The sequence below is a fragment of the Cricetulus griseus genome, chromosome 2 (genome assembly GCF_003668045.3).
Source record: "Cricetulus griseus strain 17A/GY chromosome 2, alternate assembly CriGri-PICRH-1.0, whole genome shotgun sequence".
Classification (NCBI taxonomy): domain Eukaryota; kingdom Metazoa; phylum Chordata; class Mammalia; order Rodentia; family Cricetidae; genus Cricetulus; species Cricetulus griseus.
Window position 1 is genome coordinate 445,502,184 of NC_048595.1, and position 17,957 is coordinate 445,520,140.

The following is a 17,957-nucleotide window of genomic DNA, read 5'->3' on the forward strand; positions in this document are numbered from 1 at the left end:
ACACCTCCCTCAAGGCTCAGGGATTATCATGGAAGAGGGTGCAGTAAGATTGTAAGAGCCAGAGGGAGTAGATGATTTCAGTAAAATAGTATTTGTTGGACATGGCAATAGAACGGCACAGTTGAAGTCATAGCAGCAGACACTGCTTAAGACATGTACAAGATCAAGCCAGCAGAAATCTCCGCATGGGTGGTGGTGAGGGCAATAAAATCCCATCCCTATATAAAGGGCTATTAAGTACTGGCAGCTACTTGAGTGATAATGACTTTTCTTCAAGGATGTGGGCCATGAGCGGCTCCTCACCCTTCAGTAGATGGTTCCAGTATCATTTTACTAAATGAATCCAATGTGCTGAAGTGAAAAAGCACATGAAGTTGGGAGGGAAAGTAGGGGTGGGGAAGGAGCTGGAGGGGAGGGAATGGGGTGTGAGATTTGAAAAAAATGCATTATACACATGTTTAGAATTCCAACAATAAAAATATGATGTAATCTAGGTATATTAGTCTTGGGTACATGTCCAAAGAAATTAATTTAAATCAGGATCTTATAGTCCAGCATTCTTTTTTTTTGACTGCTTTTTAAAAATAAATTTTATTTAAATTAGAAACTATCTTATTTTACATATCAATCCCAGTTCCCTCTCCCTCCCATCCTCCCGTGCCCCCCCACCAGCCCACTATCCCATCCCTTTTCTGCTCCCCAGGGAGGGTGAGACCTTCCATGAGGGATCATCAAAAATTTGTTAAGTCATCTGGGGCAGGGCGTAGGCCCTTCCCTGTGTATCTAGGCTAAGGGAGTAACCCTTCATGACATGGGCTCCTGAAGTCTTTTTGTGCACTAGGGATACATCCTGGTTCCACTGCCAGAGGCCCATAGACTGCCCAGTGCTCCTAGCTGACACCCACATTCAGGGGTCCTGGTTTGGTCCTATGCTGGTTTACCAGCTGTCAGACTGGGGTCCATGAGTGCCCCCGTGTTCAGGTCAGCTGTTTCTGTGCATTTTCCCAGCCTGATCTTGACCCCTTTGCCCATCCCTCCTCCATGTCTGAAACTGAATTCCAGGAGCTCGGCTCAGTGCTTACCTGTGGGTGTCTGCTTCTGCTTCCATCAGCTACTGGGTGAAGGCTCTAGGATGGCATTTAAGGTAGTCATCATTCTCATTATAGGGGAAGGGCATTTAAGGAAGCCTCTCCACTATTGCTTACATTCTTAGTTGGGGTCATCCTTGTGGATGTCTGTACAATTCCCTAGTGGCAGATTTCTCTTTAAATCTATAGTGGCTCCCTCTATTGGATACTAGCATTCTTGTCTATTATAAACAATATTTAAATAAAGATAATACATAATCTAGATGTTCACTGGTGGATAAATACAGAAAGAAAATGTGATGGGGTTGGAGAGATATCTCAGCAGTTTAAGAGCATTGTCTCCTCTTTTTATAGGCTCTCAGTTTGAAATTCCCAGGGGGTGGCTCACAAATGTTTTTCTGTAACTACAGTTCCAGAGAACTGTTTAGAGATCCACAGATGCCAGATACACTCATGGCACAAAGACACATGCAGGCAAAACACTTCTACACGTGAAATAAAAATAAATAAATCTTAAAATATACATACGGTTTTACATTCTGTCTTCTGATGAGTGAATATCAGGCATTTTGTTAAGTCAAGTAAATTAGTCATAAGGGATCAAAGATATGTCACTGCATTATTCCGCTTACATGGGATATAAAAATGCTCATAAAACTTATGGAAATGGATAGTAGAGTTGTGTCTGCAGGGGACTGGGAAAGGAGTAGATATTCAGCTGAGTTTAAGCTCTAGAAATCTGCTGGACAACACTATTCTTGCAGCTACCAACACTGTGCTGCCGTCAAACACACTTTATTTCATGTTAAATGTTTTCGAGAGGTTTGAAAAGAATGTGTCCTGGGAGGGAAGGGGAGAAAGGGGCCTGTTTAAATGTGGAGGAAGAGAGGCACAGTGGTCAACTGCAAGTGGGCGTGTCTGCAGAGGGAAGCTCTGGAGTCCCAGGGGACCTGAAAGCAAGCCATCTGTGGCAGTGCTTTCCAAAAGTGACATCGTGGTAAGGGACTTAGCTGTGTGGTTCTTCATGACAGAAAAATGCAGATATCAGTCTCCCAAACTTAACAGATGACTGAACTTCCTGCAGCCAAGGAGAGAAAGCTTAGAGCTCCCTACGTCATTCGAGTGGCAGAAGCTTGAGAAATGAAAGGAGAAATGTGCATAACGACAATTAAAGACCCTTCCCCTCTTGTTTTTCTAGCACTGCATATGCTTCCAGGAGTTTGCTGTCAACCTAGGGGGTGCAAGGAGAGGTCAACCATGCTGTATTTCTTGCTACTCTAGCTGCACGGGGGCTAAGATTCAAATTTAGTTTTGTTGACTAAGAGGGAATAATGATTAATTTTAAAACACCTGACCTATGGTCCAAGATTTATACTCAGTTAAAAAATAATTCAATTCCCCTATTAATAATCCTGTTAGTCAATACCTGCCATGGATCTCACACTTCATAAAATGTGGTTGGTTTAGATCAAGAGGTTAGGGATATAGCTAGTGCCTCATAGTAAATAAATGAGGGTCGACTGTAAATCCAGTCTGGGTATTTGCAGAGGTCGGGTGTTTGCTCACATGACCTCCTGAAGCCTTATGGTCCTGGGTCTGAGTAGGCAAGTGGAGGGACGTTTTACTGGGGAGAATAACCAAATTGCAGCAACTACTGCCCCTAGAGATTGCACCCTGAAGTAGATGTTGATTGCTCCTCCCTGGAATGTCCCAGTCCTTTCTTCTATCTTCAAATACATGTACTGTTGAGTTTCTTAGTATCAGCTGTGGAAGAAGACAATGAGAGAAGACACTAAGAGTAGAATGTTATCTCCTCAGGATATTTGAAGAGTTGGAGTTCTGACCTCCAGATTTGTGGGTAAACCGATTATAGAAAGCAATAACCTGTGACTTCACTGCTGTCTGAATGACATGGCTGTGGGGAAGGGTTCTAATTAGATTCAGTAAATCATGTCTAAGTTTGTACAGCTCTGGGCCATGTTAACAAATAGTTTCATGGATTCTGCTGTAAGTTATGATTATGAATGCATACAGTGGAAGAGTGCTTCCAAATGGCTGCAGCCTAGCATTACCAGCTGAGCCAGTGACATTTTGCCTGAGGACAGGTATTGCCAAGAGCACTGGGGGGGCATTTTGGCAGTCTATTACTTTTTTTTAAAATGAGTGTTTCCTTAGGGAAAAAGTCTACCAAGTTTATGTACATCAACATACAATGCAGCAACTCTTCATTTACTTTTATGGTTGAGACAGTTTATGGGGGTTTGAGAGAATGACCCCTATAGGCTTATATATTTGAATGCTTAGTCACCAGGGAGTGGCAGTTCTTGATAGGATTAGAAGGATTAACAAGTGTGGCCTTGTTGGAGGAAGTGTGTCATGGGAGGTGGGCTTTGAGGCTTCAAAAGCCAATGCTGGGCCCAGTCTCTCTTTCCTCTTGAGGATCAGAAAGTAGCTCTCAGTTATTGTTCCAACATCTGCCTGCTTGCCACTATGCTTGCTGCTATGATGATAGTGGACTAAACCCCTGGAGCTGTAAGCAAGCTCCCAATGAAATGCTTTGTCTTATAATAGTTGCCTTGGTCATGGTGTCTCTTCACAGCAACAGAACAGTGACTAAGACAACACTTGATTTTGTAAGTTTATAAAAGGTTGATCCAGATATACCAAGTAAAGGTGCTCTCTAGCAAACGAAAGCCCTGCTTTTGAGACTACATCTTTTTTTGGATGACTAAGTTTTAAGGTATTTTATATAATGGACTTATCATGGAGATAGAGTCATTTCTTCATCTGTTCACACGTGTCTGCACTAACGATAGGATAAAGTAGATGAGCATTCAATATGAAAAGTGAAGGCAGAAATGGAATGAGGAGGACAGAATCCTATGGAAGCGCTGGGTATAATACATCATCCATGCTGATGGCTTGCTAATGTTTCTTAAATGCAAATAGATTCTAGAGACTTAATACATTGTGCCTTGGGATGAAATACAATTGGGGGCTGAGAGAGTCCACAGGGAGGAGGAGGGCTGGATCCTCTCCAAGGTTTGGTGGGGTCCCCAGAGAATGGAGGCAGGGTGGGAGGACAGGTCCCTGCAGTTGGCCTGCTACAGGGATAGGGACAGGACTAGGGAAATTGCAGTGGAGGACAGGAAGAAGAGTAAAGATGGCCTACCAGGCCAGTGTGGCCAATGGGTTCCCAGGTGGAGAATATTCCAGGCATTAGAGACTGATACAAAGAGATGGTGTGTGTGTGTGTGTGTGTGTGTGTGAGAGAGAGAGAGAGAGAGAGAGAGAGAGAGAGAGAGAGAGAGAGAGAGAGAGAGAGAGAGAGAGAGAGAGAGAGAGAGAGAGAGAGAGAGAGAGAGAGAGAGAGAGAGAGAAAATTGGGTCTGCAGCAAGAGAAATTCTTCTGCATGCCAGAGAATGGAGGCAGACAGGGAGAACCAGCCCTGAAAGCAATCTGCTACAGGCCTGGGATCAGCTATTGTCTTGAAAGAAGTGGAAAGTTTGATGAAAAATGAATTTGGTTATGAGACTATATTCAGATCTGCATAAATTAATACATTGTAAAGGCAGCGATTACTCTCACATTACTAAAATTCTTATTCCCATAGGATAAAAAATATGTTGATATAAGCATTTTGCTATTCATTGATATCATGGTATTCTATTTGTGGGGTGAATGCTAACCAGATGGTTCTTGGCAACCCAGCAGGAAGGCAGCTGGCCTTTACTTTGTGTGTGTGTGTGTGTGTGTGTGTGTGTGTGTGTGTGTGTGTGTGTGTGTTTATGCCAGGTAAAAGGCATTTATTTTCTTTGTACTTTGAAACATGTCACAAAAATTAATCTAATGTGTAACTCACACATTGTAAGTGAACACTGAGCTGAGAAATTAATTATATAAACAGTACCAAACATATTTATCTGTTTGCTCATGTTGTGTTTTAGCTACATTACATTCACAATAACTGAAATTAGAAACCCCCTTGGTGATGCTTAATGCAGTTCAGTTTAAAAATATTTCACAAACTGAATTATTGCTTTTCATAAGAAAACTTTTAGGACTTCACTTAAGGCATGCTTCTATATGTTAACATGTTTACTCCATGTATTATCGGTTATTAGCGATCACACAATAGTTAAGAAACTAAATGTAGTCAAGAAATGCTACTTTAGATAGTGGACTCCTCAACTGCAGTGCATGAATAATTTTTTTTTTACAAATAATTCATTATTTATATTAAGGTCTTCATTACCTTTTATATTTCATGAAAACAGTTTAAGACTAACATCAATTTTTTTTCTGTAGATTCCTAGAGTTGGTTTTTTCTTTTTTTAGACAAGGGAATAGAATTGAACACTGGATGTTCAGAAAAAAAGTTTTATTCTTTAAGTTAAATTGAACTTGAATCAAAATCATCCCATTTTACTCAAGCAAATGTCTTTCTGATGCTAAGGATTCTCAGTCTTGATGTCCAGTACTCTGGAATGAACATGGTTCCATTGTTCAAGAGGTCTCATTGCTTCTCTTCTCAGGGCTGTGCTGTGGAGTGGAAGATGCTTTTGTCTGTCCCATGAGTCCCACTGACCACCGTCTTGCTTATAACCATGGAAACTTCTGTCCATATGTGCTACCCTTAAGCACAACTTTCTCTTTCCTATTTTCTTTTGAAATAGTAAGCCTTTCATACAAATAAACTTTTATTTTTGCCATATTTATATACAATTGAGTCCAAAGGTGAAGCAAGGCATTCTTATTATCCATGATAACTCTTAGACACTATTAAAATTATTTTAATCTAGAGTGTCAGTTGTTGTCTTTAAATGAATGGAATTTTGATAAGAAATTGATTTGGGGATGTAATGCATTCAGACTTGCATATGTTGATATTTTTTAAAAGGATGAATTAGGTCCAATTTCCACAGATGGAAAATTTACCTGATTTTTGCCCTGTAAGGACAGGAAAAAAAGTAAAAAAATACATATAAAATAGAGACTACTAAAAACACTAACACAAGTGAGTGAATTATCTTATCAAATATACTTAAAGGATCTTGGAATGATTTGAGATGAAAAGAGTATTCCTGGAGTAAGAAGGTATGGGATCAAGAATTCTGGTTGAGAGGATAATTGTATGAGAGAAAAAAAAAAAAACCACTGCATTTGAGAGATGGGGAGAAGATGAGAAGCTAAATAGTGGCAAAGAGAGAAACTGATAATTCATGTTTGATCGTCCCACCTATATTTGTTGAAGAATTTAGGTATGTGGTGGTTGAAAGATTTGTTTTGAAAGTTTGAAAGATGTGTCTGAGGTTCCTAGAAAGCCATTTCACCAGTTAGTGTGTTCTTGAACTCCCAATGCAGGTGGTTACACTGGAAATTATGGTTCAAATAACCAAGTCTCTTAGCTGTCTGTCAGAACTAGTAAGGCCATGCTCTGGAAGATACCACACATCCTGGTTGTAAGAAGCAAACTAGAAGTGGGGTTGGAACCTTCATCCTTCTGCTAGCATTCGCACCATGGAAGTGTTAAGCAGGCAGCAGGGGGAAAAGGAATTGTGCATCTTTCCCAGCTACGGACCTTTTGAAACAGGTCAATATGTTAGGCCAGATTAGAAAACTAATCAAAATTTTGAGAAGGAAGTAAAGGCTGGAAATGTAGGACAAGTCATGATGAGTGTCATGGGCCATGTTTACTATGGTTCTATTCTAGGCTCCTTTGTCATTCAGGAAGGGCAGCTTTGGGGACTGAGTCCTTGGCAAGCAACAGGATGCCATTAACTTATGCTTTTGAGTCTCTGTGTCTTAGAGACAAAGAAAAACCCCCAATACATATAGGCCTTGATATAGCTTTCTATAAATATATATTCATATATAATTATATAAATCATCTATATGTATACATATATACATATATTTCCTAGACACACACATATACATATGACTAAGAAAATATGCCTTTTAGTTACCTCTAGTTTTCAATATTATTCCTTCACATTTATTTTACATGTCTCAAGATTAAGATTTAAGGACATTTGGTCATAGATCAGAAAATTGCAGAGAAAAAGTACAGTTCGCACAGGAAAACTGTAGTGACATCTCTAGAGATTTCGCATTATGTAGGTGCTGTAGTAATTTTAGAGAGTTGTTGCAAATATTGCACCCTTTCATATTTTATTAGAATTATCACTTTATAATTGCTTTTATACAGTGAATATTTATTTGCTTATCTGCATTTTATGTTCTTTTGCTACCAAGACTTACTAAAATCTAGTTTGAGGAGTAACAATTATTCTAACTTGCCCACTGACACTTATTTTTTTAAATTTTTTGTCCTATTAATAAAAACAGATTTATCACCATTGTATAGTTAACCTAGGAATGAAGTAGTTTCTGTAAATGTTATGGCAAATGCAGAGCTTGAGACTTAATGATAGGAAGTGACCTATGCAAGGACACACACCTGGTCACACAGTCAGGATCCAGAAGTATTTTTTTTAGATATAGTTGCAATAAATATATTTCGGAGTTGAATCCAAGGACTAAAGTAGGGTAAAGGTCAAGAGCTTCAGCAGGCTCAGTTTCAGGATACAGTTTCATCTTTTCACAATGACAGCTGATGCCTCCACTGCAGAGTCTGTGTCTCAGAACAAAAGAACTCATGTTTGATTAGTGAAAACAAGACAGTTGAAAGAATTAGATATAAGAATGAAACATGTCTTACAAACCTTATGCAGTAACAATTACATTAAGATGCACTGGTAAAGTATGTTTTTGTTGTTATTCTTCTAGTAAGAATACACAAGGCATCTAGAAGGAAAAAGATCTAGTAATCTAGTGCTATGAGACCATTATTAACTACACAAACAAGTGCATAGTAAAAAACCCAATGATTTTAAGTGAGTCCTTTGAGAACATGTAATGTTATATGAGCTGGAAATCACATGTGGCTTTTTGCTTGGGAACTTCTCTCTCCATTTGTGTCTCTGTCTTTCATTTTTCTTTGTTGGGACAGGAAGTTACAAGCCTGAAGGAGAAACCTTGTTTCTTTTCTATCAAAGGAATGGCTTTGACCGCTGTCTTCCCATTTCTCCTTTGATCTTTTGCAGAATTTGGGAAAGCTGTCTAAATCATTCCTGGCTTTACTGCTAATTGGTATCTTTTTGGTTGCCTTAGTGTCAAGGGAAAAGATTAAATGGCTGTGGGCACCACACTTTGTTACTTGATTTTGTCCTGAGCATGGCTCTTTAGGTTTAGATTGGATTGACTGGATATTGTGGAGACACCTCAAATTTACAAACTCTGTCAACAAAATCCTAACAGTATCACATAGCCATACAGTGATGTGGCCAATGGTGAACAAAAATAAAAATTCTGATCATGGAATTTTTGCAAATGTGCTCTGGGAAATTCTCAAGAGTGATTTTGATTTACATATGTGAAAGAGGAGGGTTCCTTGATTAAGTCAAGACAGGTTGATGGTCATTCAAGGGAAAAATGCTTTCAGTGTTTGGTTTGTTTTTTGGAGTCTAGAGGATAAAAGTCACTCAGTGAACCTTCAAAAGTAGCCATAAGGCTTCAAGGAAAAGTCATAAAGACAAGCTTAACTAGGTGAAGATGAGATACTGGGGCACAGGTTATTTCTTCTGGACTAAAATGTTCTCATTGGGGCTAGAGAAAAGGTTCAGTGGTTAAAAGTGCAAGCTTCTCTTTTCGAGGACCCTGCTTGCACTCCCAGCAACCATGACAGGTGGCTTATAATCACCAGTGACTCCAATTCCCAAGTGACCTGGTAAAGTGAAATATCAATACGGATTCAGGTATAAAGATATTTATTTAGGAGAATCCTACTTACTCAGAACAGCCTAGCCAGCCGGCAGGGAGCAAGGTAAGTAGAAGGGGCTCCACGTGATGCGTGTCCCTCACTCTTGAACCTTCCTCATCACCCTGGCCACGCCCATCTGTAACCAGCCCCAAGCAGGCATGGTAAGGGTGTCTCCTACAATCTGGCTTGGGCAGCTGTACTCATGTGCTTCCTCTGACACAGAGGAATTATATACACATAATTATATACACATAATTAAAAATAAATCTTAAAAATCCCTCTTAGATACCTTGCTCATCCTAGATATAGAGGGGAGGGCCTAGGTCCTGCCTCCAAGTGATGTGCCAGACTTGGTTGACTCCCCCATGGGAAACCTTACCCTCTCTGAGGAGTGGATGGGGAGTGGGAATGTGGGGGAAGCAGGAGGAGAGGAGGGAGTGGGAACTGGGATTGGTATGTGTAATGAGAAAAGATTGTTTTAAAATAAAAACGTCTAAAAAATCCCTCTAGAGGGGGGATCATGGATCCAGGAAGAGCATGAAGATGTTAATACTCAGAAAACAGGAAATTGTAAGACTCACAAAGCTCCTTCCCAAGGTTACAGAAGTGTGGACAATTGCTAAGGGAGAGGTGACTCCAGTTTAGCAGCCTGCAAGTTAGGCAAAGAACCCCAGGGATAATGCTTCCAAAAGTTATGGCTCATTCTGGAATGATCTTTCCAGTTACACAGTTCGACATCGGGTCACTATGCTCCTTTTAGTAACACCTGACCTACATTCCTGTAGTAACCTCAACAAAATCACTCATTCTTCAAGATATATTTGGTTAGAATAGTTTCTTTGGCCTGCTGTCAGTGCCCTATCTAGGGTGAGTAGACGGCTGTTGGTGTCTCGTCGGAAGAGGCTCCACAGTACAATTGGCACATAAATAGGAAATGACAGAACCAAAGATGAATTGGGTAGTTCCGGTAATGGTGAGATGATATGGAACTGAGCCTGAGGCAATCTTGATTTGTCTCCCTGTCCCTTTATGGTTTGGGACAGTGTGCTTCTGTGCTGTAGTGGAAGGGGAATACTCTCTGTTATGGTGATAAGGCTTGGAACCCAAAGTTGTTGCAGGACGTTCGATCACAGTGTGTGAAGATATGTCTCTGTTCTTCCTTGCCTGCCCAAGGCATCTTCCAATTGGTTTAATAAAAAAAGCTCAACAGCCAATAGCTAGGCAGGAAGAGTTTAGGTGGGACTTCCAAGCAGAGGTAGGAACTCTGGGGAGAATTTGAGGTTTGGGGGATTCTCCAGCCACAATACGGTACTGAGGAGAGGTAATGAACCACAATGCAAAATATATTTTAGTATAAATGGGTTCATTTAAGGTTTAAGAGCTATCTGGGAACAAGCCTAAGTTAAGACCAAGCTTTCATACTTAATAAGAAGTCTCTCTGTCATGTGGGAGCTGGTGGTCCAAAGAAACAAGGTGAGTCAATTGATGATGGAGAGTCTTTGAGGGAAGCCCCAGGATGACTCTCTTCCTGTGTGTGAGTGTGATGGATGATCTTGATTGTCACCTTGACACAATTTGGTATCCTATGGAAATAAATCTCTAGTTTGTGAGGAAGTTTCTAATTATGTTAATTGAGACAGGCAGACTGACCTTTAATGTGAGTGGCACTATATAATGTGGGCTTGTGTACCAGATTGAATATACAAGAAAAAGGGAGCCAAGCATTACAGTCATCTCGCTCTTCTTCCTGACTACATGTATAGTGTGACCACCCATTTAAGCTCCTACCATCATGACTTGCCCACCATGGTGAATGGTACTCTCCAACTGTAAGGCAGAGCAAACCTTTACCTCATTAAGCTACGTTTGTCAGGTATTTGGTCCCAGAGTATAAAGTAACTAAAAAATGTGGGATGGGATAGTATCTTAGTTAAGGTTTCATTTTGCTGCAATAAAACCCCTGACCACAGGGGTCCTTAGAAGGAGAGTATTTATTTCATCTTACAGTTTGTGATCTCTCATTCAGCAAAGTCATGGCAGGAAGGTGGAGGCAGGAAGTGAAACAGAAGCTGCCGAGGGGTGCTGCTTACCGGCTTGCTCCTCCTGGCTTTCTCAGCCTGCTTTCTTAGAGCGCTCAGGACCATCAACTCAAGCTAGCACCCACCTGCAGTGTGATTTGCTCCCCACATTAATAATCAACTAAGAAAACCATAGAGTTGCCCACAAGCCCATTTGTTAAGGACATTTTCTCAGTCGAGGTTTCTCCCTCCCAAATGACTCTAGCTTGTGTCAAGTTGACATAAAACTAGCCAGCACAGGCATGTACCTCCTTGATAAGTAGAGTCTACCATGTGAGTTCTGGGATTCCTTTCAAATGGGTAATGGAGTGGAGAACACATTTCTGTCCCACAAAGTAGTACAGCTGCTATAGAACTATTATCAGGCTGTAGATACCTGTTGTTGTAACTAAGACCCAGTTACCTGTTCAGAGAAGATGAGTGGATATCCAAATGGTGCCATTGCATCTTTGAGAGGCCTTAAAGCCAGAACAAAAAGCCACTTAAGGGTAAAAATGGAATGGAGAACAGGGGAGTGCAGTCCCCACTATACTCACTGCTATAGAAGAAGAAAATCCAACTAGCAACCAACCATGTTGCTTCTTGGACATGATAACTGAAGCTGCCTGTGAATGGAGAACATTCATGTGATCAGAGGCTCCATAGGAATCATAGGTTTATTGTTGCCTTCTAATGTGCAAAACACTGGGGCTTCTGTGTATTCTACGGCTGAATGGGCCTTGCTTCACTGTAATTCCCCTAGATACTGGGGCCAATGGGCAGCAGAAAATGGATATGGTGACATGAAAATCTGGGGTCTATGTGTAGAAGAAAAAAGTTTATTCTAAGTTAAGTCAATCATCTCCCTACCACCCTTCCCAGTTGCGCTGTCCACATTTGTGCCCTGAAAGAGAGCATTCTGGCGGTACAGGTACGGCTGGGGCATACCCTGAAAACCACCGGTGGAAAGTTTTGCCTGAAATTGTGAACTATAAAGTAAATAATATGTGGTTGGGTGAGAGGGGAGGCTATAAAGTTGTGTACCCTGAGTAGAGCTGTCAACATCAACAGCATTGATTGTCTGGGGGCTATTACAAAATTACAGAAAACTAAAAGATCGGAAATATTACTTATGCAGGCCAAAGCCCTTTCCATGATCTGGCATGGCTTATGAGGAAGCCAGATGACTTCTGGGCCGTTAGGAATAGAGAGATGAAGAAAGCATGTTCTATCACTGTCTCTGCACCTAACAATGGTGTTTTGAAAAATCAACTGTTCAAGCGATAGGCCCTTCTCATGCTGTATTTTACACCATTAGCATCTTTTCTTTATGCTTTTAGCTGTGCTATCCCAGACCAATTTTAGGTCACCTGGAACTGTCAGCAGCAGACCTATGGAATTTTCAAAGTTACCTTCATTCCTTGTGCTATTTGTCATGGGATGATGGCTTGGACTTTGCTTTGTTACCCTGCCCATCCTCTGTTAAAAGTTTTGATTGCAAAGATGATATAATGCTAACCTCTAAGCATTTTACAGATTTAGAAAAAAATCTAAAAAGATTTAGACAAACAAGTCTACTTAAAGGACTAAGGATGAAAAATCAACCCTGACAAGGTGCAAGGGCTAGGCAGGACTATAAATTTTCTGGAAATATATGGTTGCATAGGATGAATACAATATCTGAAAAGTTGATTGAGGAAATCTTACAACAGCCTATGCTTGGAAGTGTAAAAAAAGGTAGATTTTCCTTTCAGTTTCTGGAGCATGAGAATTTTCATACCCATTTTGCCAAATCCATTGTCCTTTGTATCAGTTGGCAAATGGGTGCCATGTGGAGCTGATGATTGGAACGGAATGTGTCAAGAGGATTTTGATCAGGCTAAATCCTTATAGGATAGCTGTGTGTTTTAGCACCCCAGTGTCCCTTCTTATTAGAAGTGACTACATATAGGCTTACAGGGCCACAGTTGGGGACTGTGATGAAAATTATCAGGGTAAACAGTTCCAATATGGTTTTCTTCCCAGCCATGGATATGGGATGAAGCTTGACATTCAGTGTTAGAACAGCAATGGCTTACACAACATTGTAACATGGCATCCAACATCATTAATGGGGAAAACAGCTTATCTGCTAAAGGACTGGATTAAGTGCCCTTGGCTTAGGCTTTTTCTGGGGTAGTACCTAATCAACTCTGCAAGGGTGATATGCCTATTCACAGAAATGTGGTGTGGAGCCTGCAGCCTTCTCACCAATGTCACGAGGTTGTACTGCCTTTTAAGCCATAAAATCTCATCCATCAACTGAACCATCATCACTCTCTGGCTTTAAGAATTGGCAAAATAGGACTGTGTCTGAGCTGGAGTTTCTTCTGTGATGGCTGACTTTTATTATGCAAGAAGGTGCTCTGAAGGTTGTTAGAGAAGAATTTTTGTGAACAGTCCTGGTTGCTTAGACCCTTTGTACTACATTACCAACCTGCCAGGCAAGGTGTGCCCACTGGTATAGCAGTGGCTCAATTATTATGGAACTAGTTTCTGATAGGATTTAGGACCCAGTCCACAGGAAAGGATTAATTTGTGATCTTGAAATCCAGACAAAAGTTTGGGAGGTCATAGGCCTTTACATTATCTGTTTATTTTTGTTAAACAGATATAGTGTGACAATCCCATTACTTTCTAGACATTTATGCCTATGCCCAAATATTACTATTTTTTCCCCAGCCTTGGCTAGGGAAGAAATATTGTTTGCAGTGGGCAGTGTTTACAGTAGAGACTTATAAATAGCCAAGCTGTGGAGACTAAATGTTGATTGCTGTAGTTATTTCCTGTTGAAAAGGGGAGTGGCTTATAAGCCTCAGGAAGCTAGAAAACATGCAAAGTTCAGGAAGTTCACAAATTTACAAGACTCAGGAAGCTTATAAAGTTACAAGGCCCCTCTTCAAGGTTATCTAGGTATCGAACAATTGCTGGGGAAAGGAGTCCTTTCAGTATAGCAGCCTTCAAGCTGGGTAGGGAGCCCCAGGGGTGTAGCGCTGGGGGGCTGTTACCCAGGCTGGGTGGGCTTTTCAGTGATGTTCCTACCTCTGAAAGACCATGTTCCTACACTATGAATAATTCCACACTCATACTCCTGTACTTACATAATCCCAATAAATTTACTGATTCATCAAACTAGACTTGATTGGAATAATTTCTTTGGTCATATTTAGTGCTCAACCAGAGGAAAATAGACATCTGTTCATATCTCTGGCAGAAAAGCTATACAATAGGTATAAAGAGGCTTAAAATATATGGTTGATAGCAGGATATGATGTAGGCACACATATTTTAGGAAACATTTGTGTAGGTGCTCTGAAGTCGAATGGGGAAATAAAATATCAGAAACAGAGCTTTACTAAGGTAGGTGGTGATGCTAATGTACCATGAGCTGAGAAATATGACAACCAAATGCTTAGCACCATGTTTCATAGAAGAGGAGAGGTGTGGAGATGGGAGAGGGAGAGGGAGAGAGAGAGGGAGAGAGAGGTAATGTTGCAATATGAAATGTTGTGAGCATGGCTGGGAATTGCAATACTTGTGTTATCAGATTCAGGCAAAACATTTAACTGTCCTGTAGCTTACTCACAGTCCACAGTGCTTACCATGGCATGATGGAACCAACATTTTCTTGATTTCAAGGTATATAACTAATTTAGTTTCAAGGTGTATAACTAGTATTTCAATGGGTATAACTTGTTATATATATTTATAGTTTTTATATTTGTTTTGCATTTATTTATCAAAATTGATTATATAGTCAATGCATTTGTTTTTAAATTTTAACAGACAGTATCAAATTGCCTATTGTCATCAGCTTCTTTTAAAAAAAATTTTTGTTTTTAAAATTTCATATATGAGTACTGTATTAACTTCATCTGTTCTTCATCACTCTCCAACTCTTTCCATGTCCTTATCTACTACTTTTTCTCAAATTCATGACCTCTTCCCCCTTAATTAGTGTGTGTGTGTGTGTGTGTGTGTGTGTGTGTGTGTGTGTGTGTGTATGCAAACTGATGATTCATTTAGTATTGCTTGTATTCATTTGATTTTAGGGCTGACCATTTGGTATTAGACAGCAAAATATCAGGTTAGACTGATTCTCCTTCCTTCAGTAGTTATTAATTTCTGCTTTTTATGTAAGAGTAGGATCTTGTAAAATTTACCCTGTACACATTGGCATGTATGCCATGTTTACTCAATAAAATGGGTGATATTTCACAGGGACAGTTTCACTGTCATGTCTAGAAGACACTGTCTCACAGCAGGTGTCCTAAACCTCTGGCCCTTACAGTTTTCTGCTCCCTCCCTGACTATGTTCCCTGGTCCTTATGTGTAGGGTTGTATTATAGATGAAGCTTTTGGGGGTGTGTACCCCACAATTATCTATTCTCTGTATTTTGACGGGTTGTAGATATCCGAAACAGCCTCCATCTGTACAAAAGGAAAGTTCCTTGATGAGGAATGAGAGCTATACTTATCTGTAAGAATAAGAGTAAGTATTTAAAACACACGTAGAAATTATATTAGAAAATGGCAGTAATAGATTCTTCTGTATGATTTATGATCTATCCAGTCATGGGTAGGTTTACAGTACCAGGCATGAATTCCCTCTTGTTGAGCAAGCCTTACATCTGATTAGACAGCTGTTCGTTACCCCCAAGCAAAAAAAGCCACTATTGCACCATTTGGGGTATCCTCCTTGTAGTTACGGCTGGGTGGAACTAGTGTTGTTTTTCTATTTTGGTGGCTTGCATAGAATCGTCCTTAAATGTTGGAATGATTTTTAGAGTTTTAGAAGAGTTGTAAACAAAATTTAGAGTATTCTCCTGAACCCTACTTCCAGTTTCCCCCAGTATTACCATATTCTACCACTATTGTTATGATAAATCTTTCCGCCAAAAGCTGCCTGAGCCCTACCGCCACATGGGCGGTCTTCGCCAGCCGCCCGAGTTCTGCCCGCCCAGTGGATGGACAAAATAATACACAGACTTCTATTAGGAACAAATGCTGCTTGGCCAATGACTAGGATTCTCATCTGTTAGCTCAGTCTTAATTATCATAAATCTATATATTTTATAAGACTTATAGAGTATGCCTTCCACTGGCACCCTCTCTTGCCAGTGGATCACATTGCGCCACTGGAGGATGGGAAGGGGAAAAGGGGGGTACTTCCTGGTGTCCTTCCTTAAATATGAGTCTCCCTGCTATGTCACTTCCTCCCTGGATCACCACTTCTTTACTACATTTCCCAGAATCCTCTTTGATTCCTAGTCCTGCCTAACTTGTTGCCTCATTGGCCAAACAGTACTTTATTTATCATCCAGTAAGATAAATACATACACAGAAGCACTTCTCCCTCACACTATGGCAGGAGAATAATACTGATGTAAATTATCATCTAATCTTCAGATATCCCACCTTTCCCCATTGCCTACTAACACACGTTTCTCTGTTCAGAAGTCGCATCCAGATCACCATATTGTATGTGTATGTCCATTTATTTTGGTCTGTACCAATTTCCTGGTCTATATTTCTTTTCCATGACCCCAAGTCTGTTGATGGTTAGGTCTAGCGTTAGTTTGTCTATGTGTTTAGTTCATGATTACATTGGGATTATAGATTTGGGGAAACATGATAAAAGAGTTTGTTTTTCGTTCACATCATATTAAAGCTGGTATAGACAGCATGATATGGCAGGTTACCAGTGACAGTTGTCGTGGTAAATTTTTAGATGGTAATATTTTTTAATTTTGCACAGAGTCATGGAAGCCATGATGACTTCCAGCTCGATGTATAGCTAAGAATGACTTCCTGACTTTACTATTTCCACTTCTCGAGTGCTGAGATTACAGGTATGAACTACGGTGCCTGGTTTATGTGCTACTGGGGATTTGAACCCATGTCCTTATGTATGGTAGGCAATAACTCTAATAACTGGGCTACATGCCTAGCTCAAACAAAGGCAATTTAAAAAAAGATTTCTCTTTTTCAAGTTTAAGATTTTTGTACTATTTTGATGAATCTTTTCCTGCAAGGATATTTTAGGTATAAAAGGAGTAAGATGAATATGACTGGGCTACTCAATAGCTGACATGTCAATCCTAGTATTAGAAAAAGCATTTCTTAAATTTACATACCTAAATTATTGTGTTAATAACTGAATTTGAGTAATTCATGCAATTTGTTATTCTTATAGCTGTGAGAAAGAATCTCTTTATGTTTTCGTTTAAGGGTTAGCTGGAGTCAGAAGGGCATTATGCAGGGACTCAGCAAAAAGGATTGGTAAAGTTGCACTTTACCAATCCTGGAGAGCAACAGGACAAAAAGGACCAGAAGATCAGAGAGTGTACTGTTACCTCTCTGTGACAAAAAACACCCAGCAGAAGCAACTTAAAGGAGGAGAGATGTTTTACAGTTTCAGTGGTACAGTCCACGATGGTATAGAAGGTAGGGTGGTTGTAGAGAGCAAGCCCAAGCTGGCGATTTTCTCATGGTGCCAACCAGGAAGCTGAGAACTTGGGCCAGAACTGGAAGAAGTTATTGCCATTAGCGCCCATCCATAGCAGCCTACTTCTAGGTAGGCCACATGTGTCAAAGGTTCTGCTGCCAGTCCATCAACGCTACCAGCTCCAGACCATGTGTCACAATCCATGAGCCTGTGGGAGACATTTCAGATCCAAACTAGAAGGCAACAATCTTATCCTGGTTTTAGCTGGTGAATTTTCAGTATGTTGTTGTCATAGTGACTGGAAATCACACTGAAGTTATGTGCGATTCAATCTTTCCAGTGATACCAAACTTCTTCCGTTTATCTAGGGAAAAGTGTTTTGCAACAGGAAGCAAACAGACTCTTCTTGTAGCGTTGGGTCTTGAGGATGCGGACGGGAGATCCTTCCTTGGCATCTGACACCTGTGCCCCCAAGGATCTCAGAAAAATGAAATATTAT